The following is a 13,516-nucleotide window of genomic DNA, read 5'->3' as shown; positions in this document are numbered from 1 at the left end:
TTTACGAATGGTATCACTACTCCTTCTTTCCATAACTCTGACCACCCCTCTCCTCTCAATACTTTATGACACATTATCCATGCTTATTCCTTTAGTTCCGTCCCACCATATTTCCAAAATTCATCTTGAATCTCATCTATACCAGGTGCCTTTTTATCTTTCATTATTCCTAATACCTTGACTATTTCTTTCAGTCTTGTGCCCTTTTCCTCATCAAAACCATGCTTTTACGGCGGCGATATAAACATTTTTGGATATTTTAATTTCTCAAAGTTTAAACTTAACTGTTTGTTCAATCGAGTATAGCACTTAAGAACAAAATTTAAATACTAATTGTATTTTTACATTAATTTCGAGATTAATTCTTTAAATTTTGGTATTTATAAGACAGGATACAGTCCCATAAATTGATACGGATTTTTATATCGGTTTTTTTTTTAGTTGCGGTATTTAATTTTAATCCCGTTTAATCTTGTGCAATCTCTTCTCGAGGTTTCTCGTTAAAATAAAATTCTATGCTTTTTTCAGGTTAAATGAAATTACCGTGGATTCCCCGATTTCTCAGTCCCCTAGATACCCTGAATTTTAAGTAAATAGTGTAAGTAATATTTATATTTTGCGTTATTAAATTATAAAGACCTCGTAATAAATGTACGAACAAAAGCTTTCCATGCAAATCTATTTTTTATACGTTCAAGTATGGGGCCCCTTGAATTCCCGATTTTCCATAGCATTTATCAAGTTTAAGAAAAATTTACTATCCCTATTAAAAATGTTTAACGGCGTGGTATATTAAAAAAGTTGAATTTTTACATTTCTTGGTTTTACTTTTCATGGCTGAAATTATAGCTGGCGGTTCAAAGCTGGTTACCAAACTGGACATGTCTTTTTGGCTCGAAATGCCGTCAGATTTTACTACGCACATGCTCGTAAGAACTGCTTTTTCTGATTCCAGGGTCTCAGAACTTCGAGAATTGATTAACACTGGATTGATCCAAATTTCCATGAATCTAATTCTATAACCTTTTATTACAGATAATGAAAATGTAATAATGTTAATATAATTATCAATTTTTAAAATAAAATCTATAAAGGATTTAGGTGGATAATTACAAACTTTTAGTGTGACAGCTTTGCTATAAAAGAATACTTTATTTAACATTTCACCAGTTAGTATCTATAATACACATCATTTAATAATTGTATCATCATAATTACAATTATTAAAATCGAATTCAATTTTTCCTAAATTATTAATTAAATTATCATCATAAATGTTACAAAGAATCATAAATTGCGAAGTATTGTGACCGTGGTCTATTTAATTTTAGCTTTGTATCTAGACAACAAATTTAATGAATTTACAAAGATATGAAATATGCTATCGTTATAATTAGGGCCTAAATATTTAACTATCCAGATTGTAAAGTACATAATATAAAATTACATTATTGTTTCAAACATTATATTTCCCTGAAAATTACTAAACAAACAAAAAATATTTTGTACACGTTGTATTATTTAGACATATAATTGGAAAGTTTACTGATTTTGATAAAACAATGAAGCAACGTTGCATACATAGCATCAAAATTCTAATTATTAAGTCTCTACAATTAAAAATTTTGCTTTAATACTTGCATAGTAAGCTCTTTCTTACCAGAAAATATTTTAGTGTTTTCTTCGCAAAAAAATGAAATAAAATAAAAATAATACACCTTTTATGAAAATTGGCAAATTAATACAGTTTATAGTTAAAACCCTGAAATTTCCATTTTGATTTATTTTCTCATATAACTTTTGTGGAAAGTGTACTCAACATTTCGAAATAATATTTGTGGATCGCACCATAGCTCCTTGATTACGAAGTAGCTTAGAAAAGTAATTTAATTTAATTAAGTAATATATAATTCAATAATTGATGTCTCTACTTGAATGCATGATTTTTTTAATAAGAAAATGATTTCAAAACTAAGTTAATTAATAAAAAATTGAAAAGATTATTTATAGAATATTAATCAGCTCCATTATTATAAAGCAGCTTAGAAAAGTTAAACATATTTTGTTTCATTCTAAATGCCTTTTTGAAGTAATATTTTCTCATTTTTTGAATGAAAATTAGCTACTTTATTACGAAGTAGTTTAAAAAAAAACTAATCTCTTAATAACTAAAAACTATTTAACACTACATGTGTTTACTAACGACCTTATTTCATTATTAATTAAGTAAGTAAAATAAACATTAATTTGAATAAAAAGCGTACAGGAAATTATTCAACTACTGTATTTTGAAAGTAGCTTGAAAAGTAATTAATTTAACGACTAATGAATTAAATTAAACAATAGCTAATAAGTTAGTTTAATCTAAGTTCCTTAAAGCAGAAATCAGCTCGATCATTATGCATTTTAAGTTGTGAAAAGAAGAATAGTAAGTAAATTTCAGAAGTTGTTTCGAAATCCTTTTTGGCATTCGTCGGAAATGAAGAACTTCTGAGCCGTAAAGAGAGTATCCGCGATACTGTTATGGTACGCTTCCTTGTATCTACTTATTTCATCGTGTTTCTGTAACAAAAATAATTTTTTAAGATTAGTTGAAACAAGTCTTCAAAATTGTGAAGTTCAAATTTTGAAGTAAATTGAATTACTCATGAAAATGTTACAAAAGATAAAAATAATTAACATTTCTCGGTTTTTTTTACTGCATTTATAGACCGTAATTTTTTTTTAATTGAGTCTGGTAGTTTGCGCCACGTGTATGCATAGTTTTTCTAAAGACTCTTGTTCACAATCTAGTTTTATACTGCGTATTGATTGTGAAGCTCTCTTAGGAGATTGAAGGTTTCTGTCTGGTCATGTCGTCACCCCAAAAAATTTGTTCTTAACTTCGTTATTATCATTTTAGTGAGAGATTATTTTGCATTTTCCTTACTGGAATTACAGATTGCTACCGATTGGTTTCTAAAAGAATTTTAATTGACGTTTTATGACAGACTAAACTAGCAAAAGAAATCTAGTGGCCTTGCGTATAATTTGTTTTAACCTATTAATAGTTTATAAGTTTAAAAAATCGTGTTAAATATGGCAGCCGAAACTAAAAAAAACTCGGTCTCATTTAAAAATATGGAAACCGATTCAATATCGCTTCGCCAGAAATAACCATAGTAGTACATGCATTGTATATTCAAAGACGTTTGCCGAACGGACCGGTTCATGTAGTCGCTCATCAATTCAGTTTTAAATATCTGAATCTGTAATTCACAGATTCGCAATTTATTGACTCGCCATTTCAATGAGTTCTTTTTTCCTGGACAGGCATAAGAAGCGATGCATTTTTGCATGAAAAACAGAAATAGTGCGATTGCAATATCACATTGATCAATGCAAAAATATATACTAGAATCGCACAAATTTGAGCAAGAGAACTAAGGCGCATGTGTTGCGGCTTAAGTTACCTGTAGGGAGGCTTGGATTGATTGGTGTTAATACTTTTTGAAAATATTCAATTTTATTTAGTTAAAATCTAAGATAAGTTTATAATTGGAAAATGTTTAGTATTTCTAATAAGATTTATGGTTAATTTTGAGTTTATCTCTGACGTTATTGTTCAGCGCGAACTCTTTTTTTAATGCGCCTCACTCGAGACCTTGCCACCGCGTGTGTGAAACGGCAGTGTTCTTGTTGTGTGGTGGCTCGCTCGGATTGCCTGGGCGGTATCCATCTTTAGCTTACGAGTTTAGTTCCGAATTTCGTGCTGCGCCTTTTTTTAAGACAAATTTCGATGCCATACATTATTAAAAGTGATACTGATTATCGGTTCGAGTTTCGACCAACGCATTCTAATGTCTAAATGCTTATTCTAACGTAAAGTGTTCTCAACTTAAATAAGTGATTCTTGAACAGTTTCTTGTGCTTTTGCCTCTTTCGGATTATTGTGAGGCGAAGCGATAAGTGATCCATTAACAGTAGACCAGATCGTCCGGATCGATTTTTGGTTGAAGGATAGTGGTCATTAGGGTCGTCCAAAAATTTATTGCAAACATTTTCTTGATACTAGATGCAAACGATCCACCCAAAAAGTTTCCAAATCCCAAAAAAGCAAACGCGTGTTTTTTTTTTAATTTTGATTTTTAATGGTGCCTGTTGGGACTTCAGATTTGCATGAAAAAAAGTCACTTTTTGGTATTTTTCGAATAATTGTTCATGGTTAGGGAAAAGTTCACATTAAAGTTATAAGACTTGTAGAGAACTTTCCAACGAAGAATTTGACCTATGATACATATAGGGTTGACGCCCCTTACCCACCCCCACGGTGCCCGAGAACTACTCTTAAATGAAAAAATGACATTTTTCAGGAAATTGACTCTTTTAAGCAGTTTGTTCTTTTTTTCCGGAAATCATTACTTTAGGTCTATTGGAATGTTTAAAAATCTAATTCAGTTGATTTAAATTTATTTAAACAAGTTCTGCTTGTTTAAATAATCGGTTTTTCTAGAAAATTCGTCTAAAATCTGTTTTTTGAGATCGGAAAGGCAGTTTATTATCTCAAAGACTTCATTTATTTCAAAATTTCTTCCTATGGTTTAATCAATTATTTATTATTATCAACTTTCAACTTTTTTCAAAATATGGTAAAAAAGTCAGCTTTTCTTGTGATGAACCTATAGATTTTAATTTCAAGGTATCTTGTCTATATTATCTAACAAATCATCAATTGTTTAAACAAATTTAATTTTATTCAACTTTTTTTTTTTAATTCGCCTAAAATTTTTTTTCAATCGGACTGGCCAAATGTTATTTTTAAGTGAAATTATTCATATTTTAACATTATTTCCATTATTCAAATAATAAAATTATTATTTATTTTCAACATTCCAGTGATAATTAAAGCAAATTGAATTGTTTTGAATATTTTTTTCGATCAATTCGGGAGTTAAATTTTTTTTTTTTTAATAAATGTTATAAGTAGTAATTTCCAAATTCAAACAATTTTATTACTTAGATTTCTTTCTTCATTTCTCAGTCTACATTTCCTACCACTGTGTGTCGCGAGATAGTGTTAGTTTGCTGATGTCTGGAAACTTTTCCCTGTACTCTGTAGCAACATGCAATAAGAATTGTTTTTTATCCTCATCTCTCATTATGAAATCATTAATGTGACTTAAAAATAACAGTTGGCCAGTTCGATCTAAAAAAGAAACAGAATTTTAGGCGAATTAAACCAAAAAATTTGGTTAACGAAATTGAATATGTTTAAACAATTGAGGATTCATTATATAATGTAGACAAGATACCTTGAAATTAAAATCTGTAGGCTAATTACAAGAAAAGCTGACTCTTCTACCATAATTTTAAAAAAAAGTTGAAAATTGATAATAATAATTAATTGTTTAAGCAATAAAAAAAAATTAGAAATAAGTAAAGTCTTTTTGAGATAGTAAACTGCCATTTAAATCTTAAAAACAGATTTTAGACGAATTTTTGAGAAAACCCGATTATTTAAACAAATAGAATTTATTTAAATAACGTGGGATCTCGTTTGTGTCGCACTCGGCTTCGTGTTACGGTCACGTGACTCCTCAAAACCTCGCTCGTGACGCGGAAATTAGGTCAAAAAGTTGCCCGCGCACCACAATCCAGTGCTGTTCCTAATGGTGTCTAGTCATATGTAGTACATATCAGTGATATGTTATAAATCATGCTACCTAAGTACGCCCCTGAAACGACCGGAAGGGACGTTTGCGACACAAACGAGGTTCCTGGTCCCAACTCTGGGACACGAACGAGGTCCCACTGTAAATGGAAATTAACTGAAGAACATTTGTAAACATTCCAATAGACCTATAGTAATGATTTCCGGAAAAAAGGAGAACAAACTGCTTAAAAGAGTCAATTTCCTGAAGACTAAATTGTTTTATTTAAAGGTAGTTTTCAGGCACCGTGGGGGTGGGTTAGGGGCGTCAAACCCATATGTATAATAGGTCCAATTCTTCCTTGGAAAGTTCTCTACAAGTCTTATAACTTTTATAACTTAAATGTCAACTTTTCCCTAACCCTGAACAATTATTCGAAAAATACCAAAAAGTGATTTTTTCTCATGCATTTTCCATGCAAATTTGAAGTCCCAACAGGCACCATTAGAAATAAAAGTTAAAAAAAATACGGGTTTACTTTTTTTGGATTTCGAAACGATTTGGGGGAATCATTTGCATTTATTTAAAAGTCGCAATTTTGGATCACCCTATGGGTCATAGCTTCAACAGCCTACATCTTTGCCAAGTTTTCAAAACTAACTACATGTGGGCAGCTGCATTAAAAGAGCCCTTATAGCCGGTATGTATTTACGCATAGGGGCCCAATGCAGGATAAATTTCTATCATTTTAAGCCCAAAACGAACCCTCTAAGTTAAAATACGAGTCACCGGGCATTATTGAAGTTTTTTATTCAGTAAGTTATAATTAAATTCAAATGAAAAACGAATGGTTCTTAAAATCAAGATACAGTACGATTCCGACAACTTGCCGTCCGATAAGTGTACACTCCCTTTAAAACGTCATCACACGTACGGCACCTACACTAATTGGGGCTCTCCCGCTACGTGTGCTATTTTGCTCATGATTTGCGATATCGTGCTACTAGAGGAGGCGTCCGATAAGTCCGCAATTCCTGGAATTTTCCGCCCCTACAGCCCCGAAATTGGAAAGTTATCGGACTTGTACTGTATTTTGATTTGAATTACCGTTCATTATGTCTGTTTCTCTTTCTCCCTCCAGCTGTGAGCGGTGGCTGTTTTTATTAAGGAGAGTAGGGTCTTGTGACTTCCAAAAAATCTATTTTTTTTTTCTTTACATTTTCTTATAGTACAACATTTTTTAAATGTTGTGTCAAATTTTAAGTCATTCGTAAAAAAATGACTCGTTATTCGTTCGATCGAGCAGTTTCCGCGCAGTGATTTTGTAACAATATTCGTCAGAATTTTCTGTATGTCGATGATTCAGTGTAAGTTAAAAACAAACCCTTTTTCTTCACTTTTTCAAAGTATAAAACTTTGAACGCGGTTTACTCGAAACTATCATTTCCAAAGTAGGCGCTAACTCTCACTCAAAAACTACTGTACCGATTCTTTTCAAAATTTGCACGCGCTGTTTAGATATAAAATACCCCCCCCCCCCTCCCCTCCCTACGTCGTTTTTTACAGCGAAGAGATTTTACAGCTGCAAAATGGCGAAATTTTTCGTTAAAAATCGCTATGTTTGCTTCAATTAACCATCAAAACTTAAAACACAGCCACACAAAAAAAAGTGTGCGGATCTGGTAACAAGACACACGTATTCCTATGGATTTTGGGGCGCTGAATTCAAATTCGGTATCAAAAATCACCCATCACGTCATGGTTGAGCCATAACCTCAAAAAATGACGAAAAATCATGCACTGAGGCAAATAAATTTCAAAATAATGCCAGTGATGCAAATTTTCACTTCAAAAACATGTCGACAACTGTGAAGGATCAACCCTTGCCTGATATCTACTTATTTAACATAACTTTACCCAACAGAACCTGACCTCACTTAACCTGAATTAACAGAAATTTATTGAACTACACGTGAAGCTTTGGAAGAATATTTTCCCAGTAGCAAATGTGTGCTACATCGAATGGGTCAACTCGAGTTTGCGGTACCGTTTCATTCAGCTTCGGCTTAACCTACATAGAGGTTTAACCTATTCTAACCTAACAAAACCTGACCTAACCTAACCGATTACGCTGGCAACCCTGTTCTTGCAGAGAAAAAAATTTTGAATAAAACTCTTATTCATTTGCATGTTTAAGTTACAGTTCTACATTTTAATTGATACAAAGATTGTCAGGTTAATTGAAATGGCGTCAATTCTACTTGTAGTTCTAAGTTTCTTCAAATGAGTAATGTGCGTCTAAATTTTTAAGCACCTGTAGTACAATGAAATGAATTTTATTGTGTTACAACGGGAACACTTAAGTTAAGTTGTGTTGCATTAAGCACAATTTTGTTAGGTTCTGTTAAGTTAGATTCATTTGTAGGTTAAGATCGAGTTAACCTATTAAATATAGCACACATTTAAGACTGAGAACCGTACGCTTACATAGCTACACGCGTGGTTGAATTTCATTCAATTAGGTTAGGTTAGATCAGATTTTGTTAGGTTAGGATAGGTTAAACCTCTATGTAGGTTAAGCTGACGCTGAATAAAACGGTACCGCAAACACAAACGGACAACACAATGAGTTTAATTGTGTTACGTGAACTTAAGTTAGGTTTTTTTAGGTTAGGATAGGTTTGACCTCTTTGCAGTTTAAGCCCAAGCTGATTCAAACGGTACCGCACCAAATTTATTTCTAGGTTAGGCTCTAGTTGACCCGTTCGATGTAGCATACATTTGCTACTGGGAAAATATGCTTCCAGAGCTTTACGTGTAGTTCAATAAATTTCTGTTAATTCAGGTTAGGTGAGGTCAGGTTCTGTTGGGTAAAGTTATGTTAAATAAGTTGATATCAGGCAAGGGTTGATCCTTCACAGTTGTCGACATGTTTTTGAAGTAAAAATTTGCATCACTGGCATTATTTTGAAATTTATTTGCCTCAGTGCATGATTTTTCGTCATTTTTTGAGGTTATGGCTCAACCATGACGTTATGGGTGACTTTTGATACCGAATTTGAATTCAGCGCCCATAAAATCCATAGGAATACGTGTGTCTTGTTACCAGATCCGCACCCTTTTTTTTGTGTGGCTGTATAATTCTACGATGAGCTACAGTTGGCACCGCAAATCATCTTTTTGAAAAGACGTCCTCGATAATGCTCCGTCACCGGCTTATATTTAAATATTTTTAACATTTCGAAAAAAGGTTCTACGAATGATGATTTGTAATGTGTAAAATACGACAATAAATTTACTTTAACCATATCCCTAAAAAAATTGCTGTTTTCCCCCGCTTGACCCTGCTCCCCCTTAAATCTTTCTAAATTAAACGTAGATAACATTCCTAATATGAGATTATGAGTTCTGCAAAAGCCCCTACCAGAGCCTGGTTTGATATGAGAATGATAACTTTACCACAGTTAATTATATACAATATATATAATTATACCACAGGGTATGTGAAAAGCACGCCTTTGAAGCCCAAGTAAACCCGCTAGCTTACAAGGTACCTTGTGAATATAATTTAATGCTGAGAGTTTCATTCTCGGTTTCTTTTAATATAATATTGTTTTATTTCTCAAAAAGTGTTAGAACCGTTAACCATCTTGAAAAATTAGAAGAGATTTTTCGCCAAAGAAAATAAACGTTACTTGACATGTGATTCTGTGTGTGGATTGATTTTCATCATCAAGACCAGTTTCAACTATTGCAGTTTAACCAAGTTGGAACTTCAAAAATTCTTTTTTTTCAGAAAAAAAACGCATCTAAACTTGACAAGTGTCATAAGCACACGTATTATACTTTTTCTTCGAACACGAAATATACCGGTTTCCGGTTACTTTCTGGATATAAGTATAGTCCCAATAGATTCACTATGTCCCAGTATCATCCTTCACTCAAACCCCAAAATGATAATTCTTACCTCAACTTAGAAAAACATGAATATCTCCTAAGCTAGAACTGACCATAAGGGCCCTTTTAATGCGGACTCACACAAATATGTTTCATGTGACATGTGTGAGTTAACTCGTGATTTGGACTTTGGACCATAGTATGATCATATCAAGTCAAATTATAATTAAATTAACTTTGCAGAATCTCCATGTGTCCTGCATAATATCGATTGTTTTTCACCTTTGTAATTTGTTCAACTTTATTGCATAGACTTTAAATAAAAAATACGTTCATCCTACGCTGCCCCACGTCAGCCGTCATTAATGAGTTAACAATTGAGATGAAAGAATGTAATTCACTTGATTACCTGATTTTTCTTTATATCTTTTAAACTGTCAATGGATTATTGTTATCCTAGTGAAACAGAGGTCAGCCACACGGCTGAAGTATCATTTAAGTCACAGGCGGAGCACCGCAGCATTTTAAAACTAAATATAACTTCGTCAAGCAGATAAGCAGATTCTAAGTGCTTGTGGTAAATTTGAATGGGTCTGATAAAATTTAAAGGAAACAGTTGTACTCGTCAGTTCTAAAGATGATCATTCAGCAATGACATTCGAATTATCAGATCGGTTCATTAAGGCTGTCACAATACTCTCAAATATCATGCTTTCACTCCTAATGATAAGGGACAGCTGAACCTTAAAAGATTTTCCTATGAAGAGAACAGTTAAATTTTCCCTAAACCTAAACGTACCTTAAATAAGAAGCTTACTTCAAAAGAAAAGAAATCCGGTGAGTAGAAAAGACGAAACAATTAGAAAATGCTGTCAAAAGAGAAAGCAAGTTAAATAAAAATGTAAGAACTATAACGCCTGTTCACTGCTACTTACCGATGATGTGTTTGAAGTGTAGCAGTCAACAAGCGCTATACGTCTTACACTCTATGAGGATACTCTGTAGATTATCCTTTTTGTTCACTCGGTCCGCTAGAGGTTCCACGAACCGCCCTCCCCCGTAAAAAGTCTTGCATTAAAAAGTATTACAAAATTTGAATCTCTAAGAATGCCTTTTCGTTTGCAGCCTTAGAACGCGCTTTAAAAGCATGGAATTTGCACAACCTAGTAGAATTTTATACAAGAATACATCTTTTTATCGTAAAATGTTCGCTTTGCTAAGTGCAATCCATTACAAAAATATAAAATCATGATAAAAAATTTTAAAAATTCCTGACATCGTAAAATGAGCGATGCCAGCCAAGTACTTATATTAACGAACTCACTTTATCAGTTTATTGAATATTTTTTTGAACGTAAGAACTTCTTCTGTAAACAAAATATCGAGCTGAAACTTTGGAAAATGTATTAGTGTAGAATAAACTACGTATTCGTACTTCATTAGCGTAGAAACTTCACTGAAAATTATTTCCGACAAATTCCAACTGAGAACCTTTTTCATATATTTTTTTTCTGAACGTCGACATTTTTTTAACGTTGAAACTTTTTTTCTACATAAAATATCGGCCTCGAACTTTGAAAAGTTATATAGCCGATAGACAACTACGTTAAAGCACAACATTTAATAATAAAAGAGGTAAAAGAAATATCAACTAGATCTTATTATTGAACACGTGAGGACAAAATCGGTATACAGAAGTATATTCAATATTTCTCACGCTACCACTGTATGCATGCAATTTTTCAATACTATTTAATGCAAGCCTTCTTACCGGGTCAGAAACACAGAAGTACAATTGAACTGCTTGCACTTCATCGTCACCACAAAATCAGCTTCATAAAATTAATAAGCTTCCACACTTTTATATGTTTTTACTTGTTTTGCAGTATCATAACTGTGAGATTGAATAAAATATGACACTATATCCACTATTGTGAGCCAGGGCACAGAACTCACATTTTCACCAAAATCTGTATCTGTAAGAGCATGCGGATCAGTCTCCAACTTTTCCATTTTTTATATATATCTGGTCTTGAAATCTCCTTACAACTTTGGAAAATATTCACTTTGCATTTCGAAAAAACAATTTTTTTAACGCCGGCAACACATGCACACTATAGGGACATACAGAAAATGATACTTTCTCAAAGTTTGGTCGAAGCATGTGAAATCACAATTGTGAATGCTTTATGCAAAATGCACCCAATTTGAGGTTAAACAATAACACCTCTCATTGCAAGTTCAATTAACATTTACATGCTTTATACTATGTACATATTTTACTTACTTTTATATTTCATATTTGCTAGACTTAATTATTTTCTGATTATGCATTAAAAATTGTCGAATTATGTAAAACAACTGCAGAACGGGAGCGGTGCCATGACCGCGTTAATATCTGTTAACACATTTTCCAAGGTCGGTCAACGGACTGTAGGTTGAAAGGTCGATATTAGTAAATCGACTGCGACCTACATCCGCAATTAATGGACAGGGAAGTTAAGTAGCAGATTGCGTAACAACAAAATAGATTTATTTAACTTAACTAAAGTACATTGCGCGTACTTGAAAGTTGGAACTAGAGTGATTACAAGACAGACTCGGTCAACCAAAGATAATATCTTGGGGTCAACTCAATAAGGGAAAATGGCGAATTTTTATAACTTGGGCGCGAGGGTAGAGTTCTGAGCCGGTTATATTACTTTGAGAACGGTAACGAGAATATTACCGAGAATGTAACCGAGAAATAAATTCTCTGAGAATTTATGAGAATCTCAAAAATTAAATCTTTTTTTTTTTTGATAAAAATGCAACTGTTTGGTAGAGAATTGATATATTTTGTTCAAATTTCATCCTTTTCGATAAAAAAAATCGTTTGAAACATTTGGTTGAATTGCTTTGTTAAGATATCACTTTTTTTCTTAAAGATTTATATTTTAAGTTGAAAAATTATCTCGTTCGTTAAAAGTTTAATTATCTTGTTGAAAATTAATCTTTTTTCTTGAAAATTCAACTAATTAGGTCAAAGTTAAACTACACTGTGAAATATTTTTTTGTAAAAATTTTGAAAATTTTGAAACCTCCTTTTTTCTGTAAAAATGCATCAGTTTCGTTGAAAATTCATATTTTTTGTTTGAAAATTGAATTTGTGTAAACAACATTTGTGTTCTGGTTTGAAGGTTCAATAATTTAAATAAAAGTTGATTTATTTTTTGAGTGAAAAATAATTATTTGTGGGAAATTCGGTCTAACTTTTCCGAGAGTGGAGTCTTCTTATTCTACTTCGTTCCATTTATTATAGAGTTTCAGTCTAATAGTGTTAAATAATCAATGAGCTACAGCTTAGCATATTTAAAAATTCCTGAATATTTCTGAGCTAGAAAAAAATTTATATTCAACCGTTGATACAGCCTGAACAATAAAAATATTCTTAAAAGCAAAGATATTATAAACATAGATGCGGTACGGGGCGTCGGAGTGGGGAATTATATATATAGGACATCACATTTTCTGCCCTATCGAGGTGCTGCCATCATCGTACTACAAAGTCGAATTCTTGTTTTCTCATTCTTCGTAAAATATGACGGTAAAGCAGTAGAAAAATATTAGAGGTTAGAAAAGTTTGACATGTATGTATCGCTGAATTTTTTCAGATCCGAAGCTTGATCCAGGTTTACCGTACAGTTTTTTTTAATTATAAAAAAATGTTCTCGAAAAATCATACTTTTTAATTTAAACAAAAGTATTATAGAAAGACATTTCAAGATAAACAAGTGCTGAAAGCATTTTTCTTTGACAATTTTTTTTTTTTTAGTTGAAATAATCAAATATTTATACCAAAGAAACAACTTTTTTAATGTTTGAAATATCTAAACATTATTGTTTATATTAAAAATAATAATTAAAACAAAATATATTTCTGGATAAGATATTTTGGTTGAAAATGTATATAGTATTTTTTAAATCACAAAAGTTCTTCTGAAAAATCG

At 32.1% G+C, this 13,516-nt stretch overlaps 1 long non-coding RNA gene across 1 annotated transcript; it reads right to left on the bottom strand.

The window, feature by feature from the left end:
- Positions 1-1,860: 1,860 nt before the first annotated feature.
- Positions 1,861-12,173, bottom strand: LOC117174513. Its single transcript, XR_004467314.1, has 2 exons — positions 11,815-12,173; positions 1,861-2,562 (listed from the first exon to the last, which is right to left on the bottom strand). It is a non-coding gene; the product is annotated as an uncharacterized LOC117174513 (long non-coding RNA).
- Between the last annotated feature and the right edge of the window lie 1,343 nt (positions 12,174-13,516).

The sequence above is a fragment of the Belonocnema kinseyi genome, chromosome 6 (assembly GCF_010883055.1).
Source record: "Belonocnema kinseyi isolate 2016_QV_RU_SX_M_011 chromosome 6, B_treatae_v1, whole genome shotgun sequence".
Classification (NCBI taxonomy): Eukaryota; Metazoa; Arthropoda; class Insecta; order Hymenoptera; family Cynipidae; genus Belonocnema; species Belonocnema kinseyi.
This window is presented reverse-complemented; position numbering and strand designations above follow the sequence as displayed.